Here is a 19,411-nt window from a genome sequence, read left to right as displayed (position 1 = left end):
TTTCTATATTATGGTGTGATGTCTACAACAGAATTTATTTTAATGTTTATTGAAAGAATTTCATAAATAACTTATTGAAAATGAGTAGGCAAAGTAAATCAAATGTTGCAGTGATAGAATTTTCACATGGTATAGGAGTGACTAATCAGAGACAGGAAGGAAAAACTAGTTATGGGTCGAGACCATGATGCAGAGGCATCCATGTCAGGGGACTCACACATATTTTTAGAAAATTGCACAAGAGATTTCGATTTCTCCATGTTGGCTTCTAGGATGGAAGAAGAAGTGGCTTGTATGGCTAGTTCTGCATCATCAGAAGTATGGTATATAGACAGTGGAGCCTCTTGGCATATGACGAGAACCAAGAAATGTTTCTCAGAGTATCGAGAAGAGAAGATGAACTTTCAGATCACCTGGGGAACAAGGCAAAGTGTACTCCACTAGGGAAGGGTACCATAGTCTTTCAAACATATTCGGGAGAATGGTTCTGCGCTACAAATGTGTTGCATGTACAATGATTGGGGATGAACTTACTTTCCATGTCGCAACTTCAAGGCAAGGGCTATGACATCTACTTCATCAAGGAGAAGGTATACGTCAAACACTCGAGTTAGAAAAAGAAAGTGCAGAACGGGATCAAAAGTAACAGGTTGTACAGATTACAACTAGAATCACCAATGGCACTAATAGGAAGTCATGGAGACAAGGATTGGATGAACTATGGCACAGAAGAATGGGACATTTTCACCATGGGGCTTTGAGAATTCTTAGGAGCACTGTAACAGGAGTTCTGGATCTTAGTACAGAACGAGATGATGTATGCAGAGGATGTGCTCTAGGAAAGTATGCCAAGGCAGCATTTCCTAAGAGTAAACACAGGGCCAAGAGTGTACTAGGATTGATACACTCAGATATCTGTGGACTTATGTCCACCAAAGCTCTTCGTGGTGTTGAGTATTTCCTTACCTTCATTGATGACCACTCAAGGAAAACTTGGATTTATTTTCTGAAATCTAAGGATGAGATTTTCTTTCGATTCAAAGAGTTCAAGGCTCTAGTGGAGAATCTCGTTGAGAAGAAAATAAAAATTTTGCACTCAAGTAATGGAGGAGAGTATGTCGATAAGGACTTCATTGATTATTGCACTAAGGAGGGCATCAGAAGAGAGTGGATAGCTCCGTACAATCCGGCGCTGAATGGAGTAGTAGAAAGGAAGAACATGACTATTGTAGAAGCAGTTAGGGCCACAATGTATGATTAGGATATGCCAAAATTCCTGTGGGCAGAAGCATGCAACACAACAATCTATGTTCAGAATAGGACTCCTCATCAAGCGTTGGGCAAGATTACTCCAAAGAAAGTTTTCACAGGGAAGACGCCTAAAGTCAGTCATTTAAGAATATTTGGGAGTTTAACATATTGTCGCATACCCGAGGAAAAGAGGAAAAAGCTGGATCAAACTGCATAAAATGGATATCTAGTGGGATATAGCAAGAACGCTAAGGCATAAAAAATCTATCTTCTAGGGAGCAGGAAGGTAGTGGCTCGACGAGATGTAAAGTTCATGGAGGACGGGGCTTTCAGAAAATCTCGTGAGATGCCTTCCAAGGAGCAGTCAAAAGAAGAGTAGTTGGTTAAACCTCTTCAACCAACAGAAGTAAAGAATTCTACCTTGGATCAAGAAGATTCACAGAATGAGGAGGAGCTAACAGAGGCACTTGCTGGCAGAGGAAGAACTAGCAAGGAGCTTCGTCATATTATGCGAGATGTAGAGGACTTCATTGGTGCGTCAAGAAATAATAAGAGGGAGCAAAAACAGCCAAATAGATATCATGCATTAATAGCTCAGGATGGGGAGTTTGCCAGTTTCCAGGAGGCACCTCAACATCAGGCTTGGCTAGATGCGATGGTAGAGGAGTACAACTCCATAATGGTGAACGATGTCTGGGAGGTAGTGCCAAGGCCTCAAGATAGATCAGTAGTAGGTTTGAGATGGATCTACAGGATCAAATATGTTGTAGACGGAAGTGTTGAGAAATAAAAGGCTAGGTTTGTGGCTAAGGGGTATGCTCAAAAAGAAGGAATTGACTATGAGGAGACCTTCTCCCCGGTAGCCAGGTATACATGTCTTAGGACCATGATATCTCTTGCAGCTCGATGAGGTGGGAGATTCATCAGATGGACGTCAAAACAGCTTTTCTGAATGGGGTAATAGAAGAAGAGGTATGCATTGAACAACTAGAGGGCTTTGAGACACATGAGAAGAAGTCTCATGTATGCAGATTGAAGAAAGCCTTGTATGGGTTGAAACAGGCACCTAGAGCATGTTATGGTCAAATCGATGGCTACTTGCAGAAGATGGGATTTGTCAAGAGTGACGCGGATCTGAATCTCTACTATCTAGTTATAGAGAATGAGCCACTATTCTTAGTATTGTATGTGGATGATCTCTTTCTGACAGGATTATCCAGGATCATTGGGGATTGCAAGAAGAATCTAGCCACAGAATTCGATATGAAGGACTTGGGACTAACGCATTACTTCCTAGGGTTGGAAGTTTGGTAGCAGAAGGGAGAGATCTTCCTTGGGCAAGGGAGGTATGCTATAAAAATCCTAAAAAGATTCAGGATGGAGGAATGTAGACCCATGGCTACTCCAATGATCACCAACTGGAAGAAGATTGATGCATCAGAAGACAAGGATATTGATCCCACCCTATATAGGCAGCTCATAAGTTCCTCGATATATCTATTCAATACCATGCTAGACATTTGCTATGCTGTCAACACCCTCATTCAGTTCAAGGTGGAACTGAAGAGGGTGCATTGGGCAACAACCAAACACGTTCTCAGGTATTTGCAAGGAACAGTCGATTATGGACTCTTGTACACCAGGGGTAAGGATATTAGGTTGAGTGGATTTACTGATGTGGATTGGGCAGGAAGTTCAGTGGATCAGAAAAGTACCTATGGGTATTGTTTCAACATTGGATTAGGAATGACTTCCTGGTGCAGTAGGAAACAGAAGTCCGTGGCTCTGAGCTCATTTGAGGAAGAATATATGGCAACGAGCACAACTTCATGTGAGGCCATATGGCTTAGAAAACTGCTTGTGAACCTATTCAGAAGGAAAATGGAGGTGACCAGGATCATGTGCGATAATCAGAGTTGCATCAAGCTCTCTGAGAATCCAGTGTTTCATGATCGACCAAAGCATATTGATATCCGATGTCACTTTGTCAGAGACTATGTCCAACGAGGAGTTATACAGTTGAGCTACACTCCTACAGGAGAACAAGTGGCAGACATCCTCACTAAGGCCCTTGGAAGGACAAAGTTTGATTACTTGAGGGAAAATATGGGGATGATAAAGAACCCATTTCAGTAGCAGAAATGGGGGTGATAGCAGCACGAATGTAGAGGGAGTTCCAGTGCGGATGCAGTGTTGGGAGAAAAGGACCAGCATCAACACAGATGCAGAGGGAGCTGTCATACAGATGCAGCAATGGCAATAGCAGAGTCATGGGCATCAATACAGGATGCAACATTGTAGAGGATGTTGGGTAGGGAGGCTTAGCATCAGCACAGGGACCGCTGCCGGATGATCAGGGTGATACTCAGTGAGGAGTATTACTAGAGCACAGTCCTCGCTAAGAGGGAGTGTTGATTTGGGAGGCATCGGATGTGATATAGCCACGAAAATTGGTGGAGAGGCTAAAACACATGAGATCTCCAATACCCAGAAATGGTTTGGGCAGAATTTAACCAGTTTGGGAGATATTAAAATAATTAACATTTTAAATGGAGTCCCCAAGTCTAAACTTAGGTAAAATAAAATATTAATGTGAATTCATATAAAACTGAGTTAGAATGGTCCAAAAGTCATGGATCAAGCCAGATCTAATCTTAGCCGTTTATTAGGGACTTAATCTTGGTCGTTGAATTTCCAATGAGAAAAGTATAAGAAGAGGCTTGAGGGACGGTTGGAGAATATAGTGAGGGAGACCAGTCAGTTCGATTTCTGGAGCGGGATTAGTTGAGAAATTTGAACTAGTGGTCTGGAGAGTAGCAGGAGGCAACAAATATGGAGCAGAGAGTTAGGATTAGCAATAGAAGACCAACACAAAGGCAGGAGAGGCATACGCAGGGCCTTTCAAGCAGATGTTGAGGCAGTAGGAGACTGCACAGTCACTAGAGGGCCTGCTGGGTGACACAGAGAGGCCCGGGGCTGACGCAGACAAGAAGGGGATTATGCAGAGTGTCTGGGAGATATGCAAAGGTCAACCAAGTTGACACTGGGACTGGGAGAAGTGCTGGAGAATTTTTTCTCTCTGTTGGGTAAGCCAGTTTGGCACCCGGTTGTACTGAAGAATTGCTGAATAATAAAATCCTCCCTTGTTGCACCAGTTTTCCCACATTCTGTTTTTCCGGAAACTGTTGTCCAAAATATTTGTGTCGATGAGTTGATTCTTGTGCATGTATTTGTTTCTGTATTATGGTGTGATATCTAAAGCTGAATTTATTTTAATGTTTATTGAAGGAATTTCATAAATAACTTATTGAAAATAAGTAGGCAAAGTAAATCAGATGTTGTGGTGATAGAATTTCCACATCAACCCCAATCGAAACAACTATGTTGCCTTGGCTTGGAATGTGTGTCAATCGACCAAGAGTTTGGCAGATGTTGCATCTTACAATCAAACCAGTGTGAAACCAAGATGAGCTGAGAACTGAACAATACTTCTAGAGGCATTAGACTTGCTTTTCACGAACAAGCCATTCAAATAGCTAGAGTTCTACCAGTGTGTCACCAAGTGTTGTAGTGACTACAACCACCCTCCAAAATCTTGCCTTAGCCTATTTTGGAGCCTCCCTACGAACCTTTCACAGCACTTTGTCTTGCTTCGTCAAGTACTCAAGCTTCAGTGTTTTCCTCACACAAAGACAGCCGCTCGATCACAATTGATATATTCCCCTCACAATCTGTTCATCCGAACTTGGTCTAGTTGCAGGCTGAGTAGCTTCCCCTTGAAAATTACACATTTCTGGAGGGCAACCAACCTTCCCTCTAGAAATTGTGCAATCCTCTCAGGCATCTTTCTGGGCTCCATGATTGCACAATCCTGCCAGTCAACACTCCTAGCAAGATTTGCTCAAAATTCCCCAGCAGGGTTGCTCAACCCAGGATTTGCACAAATTTGGGCAGTAGTCAGCTACTCTGCCCAGATATTGCACAATCCTCTTGGGTAGTCAGCCAAGCTCCCAGCCAGGAATGCGCATTTTTCCCAAGCAGTTGAGCAACTGCATGCATGAGCAATCTGGTTGACCAGTTCCACTCGGGACCAAGGAAACTTGACTTGCATGCATGCATGCTTGCTCTTCCCAGAATAGCAAGAGGCAACATGCGAAAGGCATCCCATGATTCGTGGAGCTATTTTTAGCATCCGGGGGTTACATGCAAAGTTGTCATAGAAGTTTCCCTCCAAGTGTCGCTTTTTCCTATATTTGTGGCATGCGCGTCATGAGACCAAACTTATTTATTCGATGCATCAAAGCTCATTCATTCACATCGATCTTGGAGCTCTGACATCCCATAGAACATCTAGGACTCTTCAACACATCTGACTCAGCTATTCACGAGTAAGTGGCCTCAACTTGTCCTTTTCAACATTTCTATCATTTTTTGTGTATTCACTTGTGTAAGTGTTGTTTGCTTGATTTCTTCGAATGCTTGCTATTATTTACATGTTTACTAGCTTGTCCTAGTTCTGTTTCACTTTTCGTTGCTATCTCACTGTTGTCGCATGCATGAAACTGTTTTTCACGGATGTTCAGCAAACCGGCGAACAACCTCACTCACATGCATGTTGATCTGTTTGTTGAATCTTTCATTCATGTTTTGTATGCACTGTCAATCACTTATACTATCACTTAGTGTCACCATGCATTCACTGTCTTATTTGCTTTCAGTTGCCCATCGGCAAGTCGGGCCAACCTTGGCTTGACTCTGCCTTCACCAAGGTTGCATTGCGCAATTTGGGGAACGAAGGCTCACCTTCCTCTCCAAAATTGCGCATTACTGCCCAACACTGGCCTCCAGGACTATTTTGCTCATTTCTGGAGGACAGTGGCTGGTTGGCCCAAGAAATTGTGCAAATCTGTCCCTGGGCCAGTAGTCCTTCCGAGTTCGAATTGTCCATTATGCAATCCCAATAGCCAGTTGCCTGACTAGATTGCGCATTTCACAAATCCAGCAGCTAGTCCTGCCTCCTAGACAACCCAGGCTGCATTTTGCTCAGTTCTGGTAGCCAATCACCCAGCCTCCCAGTAAAATTTGCACAATATTTTTCATCAATTTCCTAGGTATATGTTGTGTCCTTCCCCCAATTTGCTTTGTTTTCACTGGCATATCTCTTGCCATGCATGTTTCTTGTCTCCAGATCTTTCAGGTATTCATCTGTCTCAATGGCTTCCAAGAGAACAGGATCACAGGACACTGATGGAGTTGCAGTTGGAGAAGCAGTTGAGCAGGTGTCCTCTAGTCTGTCAATCTATGAAGATACGAAGTTGTATCTAGACAAGGACATCAAACTGAAGTGGCAAGAGGTTAATGAAACATTCACAGGCACTTTTGGGGAAGACCTTGAAGACCGTCAGGTGTACATGAACATTCACAAGTCCGGCTTGTACCAGATTGCATGCAGATACCCCGCGTTCCCATGCGCGGACATGATTCACTGGATCATCTCTCACACTGATCCCGAGACGATGACCTTGAGTAGTGTCAGTGGGATGAAGCTTGCAACCTTCTGGGCACGAGATTATGATGAGATGTATCAAATGTCAGAGCCCGTGACTGTCATGAGTCCTCCATTCAGCTTGCCCAACAGCAGAGCTAACTCCAGAGACATTTTGAAGGATTGGGTAAAGGAGCCAGCTCGTTTCAGGATGACACCCAATCAGATCTACAAGACAAATATATTGAGAAAGGCGTACCAATACTTGGTCATATTCGCATGTCGACTATGTGGCCAAGCAAGCACTAAAACCTTTCCTCAGAGTTGGGTGATCGCATTGGACCAACTGGCTAGAGAAGGAAAACCATGCAATTGGTCTGGCATACTAGCTCATCAGCTGAAGGAACAAGTCATGAAGGCTCGACAGTCACCCGAAGGTATGCATGCATAACTTTACATGTCCACCTACATCCTATATGCAATCTGTGCCCAACATGAGTTCCCGGGCTTTGAGTGGGCATGGTCACCGGCAGAGACTATTGTGAACACATATTTCAAGTTGGTGTCCAAATGAAACTTCAGAGGAGTAATCATACGGATGTCCGACCATTTTGTCACCCCAGTATGCACGATGATATTCGAAAATGTTCCACCCTGCATGTCAAAGGAAGCAATGGAGGCGTTGTTAGGCATTGCAGATTGGTATGCCTCACCGTCTGGCACTTTCATCCGAATGTTTAGTGCAAAGAAGCCTCCACATGTTCTGCCAAAGTTTGCCTTGGACATACTTGTCATGCAGAAAGTAGCGTATCACATCTCGGGAGGATTGACAGCTAGACAGCAGTGGAAGAAGAAGGCACCTTGGCCCACTCTTCCATTGCGGATTGGGTTATATGATATTTGGAGTATCAAGCAAGTGGATGTCGAAGTAGAAAAGATGAAGAAGTACTCGATCGACCTTTGAAGCTTTAGCCTGTATGACCCACATTTCATTGTGAAGGGTCACTGCATGAGAGTTCCATTCAACTGGATCCATGGGGCATTTCATTGGGCTGAGGAAGACTCATGGAGGTAGTGCTACAATTCCTCTAGGCCCAATGAACAGGTCGGCTTCGCCGTAGAGTGGTTAGCAAAAGCAGCATGAAGCAACATCACGAAGAACACCAACAGTAGCGGCAGCAGCAGAGGCAGAAGAGCCAAGCATACCTATGAGTGATAAAGGGAAGAGGAAGATTGTCGATCGCATGGAGGAGGAGCAAAGCTACAAGTTTCGAGCAGATCCACTTGTAGAACAAGCATTTATGGCTATTCAGGCAAAGAGGCAACAATGCGACAAGCGAATCATGCGAAGGTAGAGGGAGAAGAAGAGAATGGAAGAAGTGGAGAAGGAGTTGCATGAACTGAGGGAGCAACTCTGGAAAGAAAAAGAGTTGCGCCAACAGGAAAAGGAAGAGAAACAGCAGCAGATATAGCAGGGGGTGCATCATGAGCAAACAGACGCAACAACGCTCGTACAAGTAGTTGATTCATCTTAGCAGCTGGTATCGGGCGAACAGGGTGAACCATTGCAGGGGCAAGACTTTGCTCATGAGATAGAACAAGCACTTGAACAGTTGGACATAGACATGGAGCAACAGGAGTTGGAACAGGACACCAACCTCATGCCTCACCATAAAGAGGTCAACTCACCCGCTTCAATGCATCCAGATGATGAGCAAGTCTCAAATGACCAAGGAGGCACTGAGATCCTTGGTGGTCAGCCGGAAGCAGAGATGCACAACATCTCCTTTGATGAATCTCATCACAGAGTTGTGCAGTCTCACAGAGTACTGACTCCAGAGGACCAAACATCTCCTACGCAAGTTGAAGAACAAGTGATCGTGACTAATGTGCACAAGCATCCAGTTGCTTTGGTCGATGCAACTAGAGTGTATGTCGAAGCCACTAGCTCAAGTGTTCGTTTCCTCATAGTTGAGAATGAGCGAATGGCAAAGGAACTATAGGTGGCCAAGCAAGGAGGAGACTTGGTGACAATGTCCGCCCGAGATGAACTGAAGAAGGCAATAGTAGATGAAGTATTGTCCTTTGACATAGTTATGTGAGCATTGTACTCCAAGTTTGGTACCATGCACCAAGGAATCATCCATCTCCACGGATGGCAGCAGCGATGTGCGAGAAGAGTAGGCATATTAAAGAACATACATGCTGTTGTTGATAGCATGCAAGCATGGACGACGAAGTACAAGGGAGCCCCGCTTCACTTGCCAAAGATGATGAGGGCCAATGAGGTTGAGCTGCAAGCACGTATCGGGAATCAGATCTAGAACTATGAGGACCTACGCAACTCATCACTAGCATACATGCTTCCCATGCACGAGTATTCAAGAGTATGGATGTTGTGGTGCACACACATGCGATCCCATCACTTGGGACTCTCACCCAAGAGAAGACAATGAAGTAGGTCTGGCAGGAGCTTGATTCATACTTTGACGAGTTGATGCGCACCACAACCAGCCCAGACTTGCCTATTAGTGTAGACATCATGCGCAAGTATGTTGCTAGTCCGGCCACATTGAAGACAATGATGTGCATGCTTTCAAACGAGTTGGACAGAGGAGCCTAAGCAATGTACCTGGATGTTATGGAGGCAAGGTTTAGGTTTCAGACAGATGTCACAGTGGAACACACAAACACTATCAAGGACTACCAATCTTGGCATCAATATGTTACTGTTGATCAGCATGAGGATGTCGAGCAGTTGGACTTCTATAGTTGTCTAAGTCAGAATGATGTCTAGTTTGGCTTGTTCAAGCCATTGTTCACATGGGTACATGTGCATTGTAATGTTGAGTCATGTCAAGTGTAAGTCAAGTCTCAATAGTGGATGTAACATTCATAGAGTAGGTGAAGACTCATGAGGGTAGTTGAATGGTCACAAAGGGGAATGTTAAGGATCACCCCACCCTTTGCTATAAATAGTCCATCATAACTCATTGTATAGGCTTTTGGTCAACCAAGCTTCTGTTAAGACTATCTTGAAGAAAGCTTAGACAGTATTGTAACGCGCCTTGGCTTCTCCATTGTACAAAGCTAGTACATCTCTTTGGAGGAGCAGGCGGATGTGGCTGTAACGTTCCACTGATGGGGCTAGCAAGTTTACATGGATGTATTGTATGATTGGAAATTACACTTCTTTATATAATAAGAGCCAACACATTTTCATGCATATGTTGTTATTGTAGTTGGACTGTTCTGGTTGCCTTAATGATATATGTTGTTTAACTTATGTATTTGTGTATGAACTGATTCGTATGAAATTATATGAATCTTGTTGCAAATGTGATGTTGGTTTAACCATCACTTTGGATTGTCAACTTCTCTACTTTCCAGCTTGTGATGCATCTTCTCTTGTGTGTTCCCTTCCCAGCTGAGTACTAATACAGGTTGTCAAGGGGCGCACTCATCCCACCTCCTTTGTGTTAGAACCTCTCATGCACCTTCCTTGACTCACTGCAGCGGTCACACCCTTGCTACTGATAAAGTTATGTTACTTGCCTCTATGCAACATCGCAGTCAAGGCATTACCTTACGACCCACTGCTGGGACTACTACACCAAACGGTTTGAGGTCTAATTGGGACTTCTTACCGGGAGATCCCCTTGACATGTTGGTGGGTCCAGCACCGTCAACAGATTAATAGGAAGTTGATAGTCCCATACAATCCTGAACAAAATGGAGTTGTAGAACAAAAGAATCGATCTATTGAAGAAAGTGTAAGAGGCATGTTACATAATCAAGATTTGCCAAAAAAATTGTGGGGAGAAGCAACAAATACTATTGTATATATTCAAAATCAAATTCCTCACATATCACTAGACAACATGACTTCAATGGGAAGAAACCAAGTGTGGACCATCTCTAAATATTTGGTTGTCATGTCTATATTCTCATACCAAAGGACAAGAGAAAGAAGTTGGATTCTACAAACATGAAGGGAAGATTTGTTGGCTATAGCAATACTTTAAATGCAAATAAGATCTACATAAAGGAAGAACACCAAATAGAAGTTATTCAAGATGTGTTATTTGATATTGCATTTAAGAAATCAAAGGATCTCCCAATGGCTTATCATGATGAAGAACTTGCTATACTTGAAGAGGAAGGTACTAGGAAAGAAGAAGAATCAAATCATGAAGATGAAGATCTCATTGACCTCGTGCAAGTTATGGTCATCCCCGAAACTAGAAAGAAACCTAACTAGTTGAAATCTACTCTATTAGATACAGAGGGACATGGAGCAGCCAAAGGCACATTCAGGGAATGTAAGAAGCCTAAAATATATTCAAGGTATGGAACCTACATGAAAAAATTAATAGAAGTTGAACCATCCAACTTCAAAGAGGCCGCCAAACATCAGGAATGGAAAGATCCCATGATTGAAGAATATCAATCCATAATGAAAAATGGAATTTGGGAGATCGTACTTAGGCCCGAAGACATATCTGTGGTAATTTCCAAGTGGCTCTATAAGATTAAAAATGTAGCAGATGGAAGAATTGAAAAGTATAAGACAAGATTTGTGGCTAGGTGCTTCTCCCAACAGGAAGGCATCGACTATGAAGAGAATTTTGCACCTACAACAAAGTATATAACTATATGTTCATTGGTCTCTTTGGCAGCATCGATGTGATGGATATTCCATCAAATCGATGTCAATACTGCATTCCTGAATGGAACAATTGATGTAGAAGTCTTTATGGAGCAACCCTTGGGATTGGAAGTCAAAGATAGGGAGGCTTGTGTTTGCAGGTTGAATAAGGCATTATATGGCCTTAAGCAAGCACCAAGGGCATGTCATGCAGGGATTGATGCATACCTACAAAGATTGGGGTTCACAAAGATTTATATTAATTCGAATCTCTATAACAAGGTTGTGAAGGTTGAGCCTGTAATCATTCTTATGTATGTGGATGATCTCCTCATGATAGGTAAGGAAGGTCAAATCCAAGAATGCAAGAAGAAACTAGCAGCAGCATTCAACGTGAAGGATCTAGGGCTGATGCACTCTTATTTGGGACTGGAAGTTTGGCAAGGACCTGATGAGATTTATCTAGGTCAAGGAAAGTATGTGATTGATATGCTGAAGAGGTTTGACATGATGGATTGAAAACCTATGACAACCCCCATGATCACAAACTTGAAGAGGCTAAGAAGTTTTGAATCGAGCCCAGTGGATCCAACCAGGTATAGACAATCGATTGGCTTGTTGATATACTTGGTGAATACTCGACAAGACATATGTTTTGCAGTGAATGTTTTCTGTCAATTTGATGCAAATATAACTAAGATTTGCTTAGAATCGGTCCCTCTCTGAGTTGGTTCCTTGTAATAGGTGCTTCGTCCAATTCCTCGATCAAAATCCCTATTAAAAACACGATGGAAAATTTAAGCGTAGCAGAAAAATTTAAGAAACAGGGGAAAAAACTATTGGTGCTTCTCAAATCTCTGGTCTTAGATCAAATGACTTCTTGGTGCCTTTTGATCTCGAACATCAGATCTCAGATCAAATGACTTCTGCTTTCTAGTCTTGGGTCCTCAATTCTTAGAGGTCTCAAAACCTTCACTTCTCGTTGTCTCGGGATTTCACTCCTTTGGGATCTCGGGCCTCGGAAATTTTGTTAAATTCAATTTAAATGATCCTATGAGGTTTTGACCTCTGATATGGGCCCACTCACCATTATAAGGAATTTTGCCGCAACATTTGGCAGGTCCGCTGAACGTAAATATTTGCTCTCCCCCTCATGTGACAGTCTCGGGCCTCGAAATTTTAAGGAATTGAAATATTATGAGGTTTCGAGATTCCAGCCTTCGAGTTCTGGTTCTCTATTACGAGATATGTCAATAGATGATCTTGGCTCCAACACTTGATAGACTTCTCTAAAAAGGGAAAAGAATGGTTAAGTGTTGCCTTCTCTCGGCTTAAACTCAAATTTTTATCTTCAAATTCCTTTGAGCTTTGGTGTTCTTTCAACCTTTCCTCTCGACTCCCTCCTTTGGCTCTACTCCTCACTTAAACAACTCTCTCCCTTTTCTGCTCCTCCTACAACACTCCGATGATGATACATATATGTATGTGGACTCTCAAGTCTGTTTAATTAAATACATGGTTTAAAGAACTGTAAGAATAAAAACATATTACCAAAGGAATGGTTGAGTGAGCTTATCTCTCTCAAGCCAAAATTGGTTGAGTGAGCTCATCTCTCTAAAGCCAAAATTTCCACGCGTAAAAATCCCTCCTCTCCACTCCACTTTCATTAATCAAAGTAAATATATAAGAATTACATTATTCAGTTCAGATCCTTGAAGATAGGATCTAAAGACCCATTTGGGAAAATTGAACTAAAACTATAACTACTACAACAAATTGTCTATTTTAATTAATTACATGTCCAATTAAATAAAATCCTAGCTTAACAAACCACACATTAAGGAACCAACTCCTATGGTAAAAGTTTTTTGACCTCTCGGTCAAAGAGAAATTACGGATGCCCCTACGTCATACTCCCAAGGAAAAAAGATTTCATGGGCTCCTATCCATGAGTTCTTCAATAGATTTGCCATTTTTCTATGGGAGTGTGGTAGTCATCTAGGTTACATCTATCATTAGCATGTTTTTCCACTTAACCAAGTACTCAAATTATTCTTTGTCCGTGATCTTCTTGATCAATCTTTTGTCAAAGATCTTCTCTAGTTGCAAAGTTTTAGCTACTATAAATTGTTTCTCCCATTGTATTGCTCATTGCTTCTAGTCACTGGTTGGTTGTTCTATGTCAGGTTCATACTTATATAGATACGCTACATTGAAAATAGGTGAAATTCCAACTCTAGGTGGTAGTTCAAGTTCATAAGCATTGGCAAAAAATTTCTTCAAAATTTTTTCAGGGTCCTATCTTTTTAAACTTTAATTTGTTGTACTCACCCTTGGGGAATCTCTCTTTCCTCAAATGTGCAAGTACTAGACCTCCAACTTCAAAAAAATTCTCCCTTCTACGAAGCTTTTCTCTTTCTTTGTATTTCAGACTACTGTCATACAAATTTTGTTTGACTTGGTTATGGATTTCTTGTATTGTTGTAGCAAAATATTCTCCTGATGCGCTCCTTTGCTCTGTTCGTCCCAAATTTATGAGTTCATGTACTCCCCTCGGGTTCATTCCATACACAATATGGAAAGGGCTTTGTCCAATACTTCTTTTTGGAGTGTCATTATAAGCATACTCTGCTTGTGATAGAATTTGGTCCCACTGTTTAGGGTGATCTCATGCTAAACTGCGCATAATGTTTCCAAGACTTTTGTTCACAACTTCAGTGTGACCATCAGTTTGCGGGTGATATGTTGAACTATACTGCAATTTTGTGCCAAATTTCTTCCATAATTTCCTCCATAAATGTACCAAGAATTTGGTATCTCCATCTAAAATAATGCTTTTGGGAATTCCATGTTGCCTCACTACCTCTTTAAGGAAAAAATAGCAATACAACTAGCATCACTAGTCTTAGCACAAGGAATAAAATGAGCCATTTTTAAAAATCTATCTACCACCACAAAAACAAAATCATTACCTTTCTTATTTTTATGCAATCCCATAATAAATTCCATACTTACTGAATCCTAAGGCCTCTCTGAAATTGGCAATGGGGTATACAATCAAGTATTTCTTACTTCTTCCTTTGGCATATTGACAGGTTTTGCATCTCTTCACAAACTTCCGCACATCAAATCTCAACTCTGGCCAATAATAATGTCTCTTCAACAAGTCATAAGTCTTGTCCTGTCCAAAATGTCCTCCAAGGCCTCCATTATGCTTTTCTTTGATCAGGTTCTCCCTCATGGAACAGTTCAAAATGCATAGCTGGTCATTTTTAAAAAAGTAGTCCATATTGAATCATGTAATCAAGCCATCGAATCCTATCTTGAGTAGGTGGATGTTTACAAGCTTCAAAGGCTTCCTTGAAGTCTGTATCCTCCTCAAACAACTCCTTGATATAATCAAATCCCAAAACTTGAATTTGACTTTCTTGCAACAAAATTCGTCTCCTGCTCAAAGCATCTACAATTTTGTTAGATTGACCACTGATATGCTTCAAAACAAATGTAAATATTTGTAGTTACTCAATCCATTTAATATGTTTTTGGTTCAATTTAGGTTGTTGTGTTATATACTGAAGAACATGATTATTTGTATACAAAATAAATTCCCTAGAGAACAAATATTGCCTCCATCTTTTAAGAGCTTGAACCACTGCATAAAACTCCTTGTCCTAGGTTGTGTACTTTCTTCTGTCCTCATTCAACTTCTCACTGTAATGAGCTATCGGTCTATCTGTAATGACCCAATTTGATTTATAGGCAAAAGGGTATTAGCATGTATATGATGTATGCATATGATAGCTACATATGCATACATCGCATGCCTTGCACTAGTATACTCATTAAATAATTATGAAAGATGTTTAAATACATAAATTATTAAGAAAGGAAATATTACCTAAATTTCGACACTCTCAAATATAAATATTAAATATTTCGTAATTATAAGGTTATTAAATTAAATTAACACTTTCAATTTTGTTAATGTAAATATGTTTAATTAAAATTTTTAAAGTTCAACTTATTAATTTAATGCAACAAACACTTGATATATTTATATGATAACTATTCATTTATTCAAATATTATAAAAAGTTAAATGTTAAACTTTTATTTAAATATTATAATTAAAAAGTTAAATGTTAAATTTATTAATAAACAACCAAGTATATTAATGTATACGCACCTCACCTTGAGGCTACACGTAAACCATGTGACTAGCACATATAATTGGATGAGGGCAGTGGAAGAAGGTGGCAACCGCCTAAGAAGAGATACTTATCTAAGTACACAGAGACATCAAGGAGGAAAAAAACTAGAGAGTGGGATTAGAACTGGAGACTTGAGGAATTGTTCTTGAATCTTTTGGGCATGGGGGCCAGAGTACCTTAATTGTGAAGTATTTTGGAACTGGGTACCAAGGGTTGTGCCCAGTTTGGTAGAGAGGATTTGGTAATTTGGTAACAGGAACGAATTCAAAGTGACAACAGCCTGGGATCGACATCAAAAGCAAAAGCCACATCTGTATTGTATATTAAATTGACAAATGTGTTTAAGATGTCATTGTATGTATAATTAAATCTTCAATCAGTAAAAATTGTAAATCTCCCAAAAACCAGTGCCCTACATTGTCCTCCTCGATAAGTACTTCTCCGATTGCATCATTGTTGGCATCAGTATTCACTTGAAAAGGTTTATTAAAATTTGGAAGAACAAGTATTGGTTGTTCTTTAATCTTCATCTTCAACATTTGAAATCCTCTTTCAGCTTCATCAGTCCACTAAAATGGCTGCTGATTTTTCTTCACTGTCTCTACAATTGGTGTGCTCATCTTGCTGAAATTTCTAATAAGCTTCCTGTAAAAACTAGCCAAACCATGAAAAATTCTACTTAAAAAACACTTTTGGGAGAGGGCCATTCAAGAATATCTTTCAACTTACCTAGATCCATATTCAATCCTTTTCTGGAAATCACAAATCCTAGATATACAAGCTCTAGCTTCAAAAAGGAACATTTCTTAAAATTCACAAGCAATTTCTCTTGTTGTAACTTCTTCAGTACATATCTCAAATGTCTCAGATGCTCTTCCTTAGACTGATTGTACACTAAAATGTCATCCAGGTAAAAAATCACAAACTTCCCTATAAAATCCTTTAGTACTTCATTCATCAACCTCATGAAAGTACTAGGTGCATTGGACAAACCAAATGGCATTACCTTCCATTCATACAAACCCTCACTAGTTTTAAAAGAAGTTTTCCACTCATCTCCCTCTCTAATTCTGATTTGATGGTATCCACTCTTCAAATCAATTTTATAAAACCAATTGGCACCACTTAAACAATCTAATAAATCATCAATACGTGGCAAGGGAAAATGATACCTGATGGTAATTTTATTTAAAGCTCTAGAGTCTGTACACATGTGCCATCCACCATCCTTCTTTGGAGTCAACACTATGGGTACAACACATGGACTAAGACTTTATTTGATTAATCCCTTATCTAACAACTCCTACACTTGCTTCCTGATTTCTTCATTCTCTTTAGGTGTCATGCAGTAGGCAACTTTATTAGGCAGACTTGCTCCTGGTATCAAGTCAATATGATGACTGATACTCCTCACTGGTGGTAATTCACTTGGTAGATCATCCACCACAATATCATGATATTCTTCTAGCATTTCTTGAATTTCTACAAGCAAATCATAAATAGTACTAGAAGTAAGTATTACTCTAGGCTTGCAAACAATAGCAAAATTTATCTCTTCTAGTTCTAACTGCTGCAAAATTTCCTTGCCACTCATTAACAACGCCTTTGAATCACTACCTCCAAAAGTCCCTTCTTCCTGTAATGGCAACAAAGTATGGTTGATGCCATCCTTCTGGAACCTATAAGTATTTTTCTTACCATCATGCACCACACTTCTGTCAAACTGCCATGGTCTTCCCAACAAAATGTGACATATATCCATCAACATCACATCACACAATCATGTCTTTGTAACTACCAATCTATAGCTCTATCTCACACTGCTCAATCACTAAAATCTGATGTCCCTTCTGCAGCCAAGACACTTTATAGGGTGTTGGATGCTTCTACTTCTTCATAATCAAGTTTTCTACAACCTTTGTAGACACTAGGTTGATTGTACTACCATTGTCAATCACTACTTTACAACGCTTACCCTAGATTTTGTAAACAATCTAAAATAATTCTTTCCTCTCGTCAAGTTCTACCGCTTCCTTCTCCTATTTGATCAACACATTCTTCATCATCATAACTTCTTCTCTCTCTGGCACATTTTCTCCTTCCTGCACCTCTTCTACTAAAGTTGCACAATCGTGCCTTTGACCTAGTTCTCTATTCTCTAGAAATTCATAAGCCATATGTCTGAGCTTGCCACACCTGTAGCAATGAACCTCTCTCCTACCTCTTCCTTATCCTCTGGAAAAGGATCTTCAACCTTTGGACTCTCCTTCTTGCTGTCATTGTGGACTGAAACTACTAGCCCCATCTTTTGGTGCAAATCTTCATCTATTGTGTTGTTGTCCTCTGCCTTTAACAACACCTTTACCTTTGCCAACTTGTTTCCTTGTAAGCTTCTCCTCTGCTTTTAAAGAACTTTGGTATGCCTCCTATACTATCCTTAGTCACAGTACACTAATTTCATCTTGGATCTCAGTCCATTTATGTACCTTGCAGTCTTCTTTACAGACTCTTCCACATATCTAGCTCTAATATTCACCTTATATAACTCTATATATTCTCTAACTGTCATGCCCCTCTGCCTGAGGTTTTGCGTATTCCTGAACAAATTCAAGCAGTAATCCTTTGGTAAAACTTATGTTGCATACTTTCAATGGACCCTATTACACAAAAAATGAGAAATACATGAAAAACATGATTACAATCATGTTTTTTCATGTATATCTCATTTTTCGTGCAACATGGTCCATCAAAATATGCAACATGGGTATTCCTTGGATGAAGAAGTAAATTTTGTATCCAACGAATACTCCCGCTCAAAATTTGAGTAAAATGTTAGGGAGGTAAGTTAAAAATACAAGTTGAAAAAGTAGTTTTATTATTTTATTTTATTTTACTCCAAAAACGGTGAATCATCCCCCATGGTTGACATCATCATCTTGAATCCTATTGGTTCTTATAAAGTTGAATTTGGTTGTAAATTTTTCTTAGGAGGCCCATTTTAGACCTCAAAAGTCCCCTACTGGTCCCTTTAAGCTTGTTACTACAAACTTGACCTTATTCTCCTCATCCTTTTCTTCATATTCGAAGAATTTATCCATTTTTGTGATCTAATCAATAAGCTCTTTTGGATTCATGCTACCTATGTAAGAAGACAAATTTGGTTTAGGTTTCATAACAAATCCCAAAACTGCTTTGAATATCTTAGCCTATGTTGGTTCTTCTACCGCTTCTTCTTCTTCTTAAGCTTCTTCCTCCTCAGAACTCACATCTCCAGCTTCTGGTTCTCGGTGTCGACCAGTCTCCATTGCTACCATTCGTTCTTCTAATTGTCGCATTTCCCTTAATACCTCTCTATTGGCAACAAGTCTTTGTCCTCTTCCTTCTCTTACGCCTCTTCCAGTGCCTCTGAAAGCTTTAGGTGACATGATTGATGTTCCTGAAGCAGGTGTAGGGTCTGCTCGGATACCATTTGATGCAAATCTAACTAAGATTTTCTTAGAATCAGTCCCTCTCTGAGTTGATTCCCTTTAGTAGGTGCTTCCTCCAATTCCCTGATCAAAATCTTTATTAAAAACATGACCACAAAATTAAGCGCAGTGGAAAAACTTAAGAAAACAAGGCAAAATATTTTCGGCACTTCTCGAATCTCAAGTCTCAGATCAAATGACTTATCGGTGCTTTTCGATCTCGGATCTCAAATCAAATGACTTCTTGGCGCTTTTCAATCTCAAATATCAGATCCTCGGTTCTTAGTGGTCTCAGAACCTTCACTTCTTGCAGTCTCAGGACTTCACGCCTTTAGGATCTTGGGTCTCGG

At 40.5% G+C, this 19,411-nt stretch overlaps 1 pseudogene; it reads right to left on the bottom strand.

The window, feature by feature from the left end:
* The window catches only part of LOC149220429 (putative boron transporter 2), a 105,013-nt pseudogene extending 85,994 nt beyond the window's left edge, over nt 1-19,019 (bottom strand).
* Between the last annotated feature and the right edge of the window lie 392 nt (nt 19,020-19,411).

Source organism: Pinus tabuliformis, chromosome Q, assembly GCF_031772625.1.
Source record: "Pinus tabuliformis cultivar Carrire ecotype Pingquan chromosome Q, CPIR1, whole genome shotgun sequence".
NCBI lineage: Eukaryota > Viridiplantae > Streptophyta > Pinopsida > Pinales > Pinaceae > Pinus > Pinus tabuliformis.
This window is presented reverse-complemented; position numbering and strand designations above follow the sequence as displayed.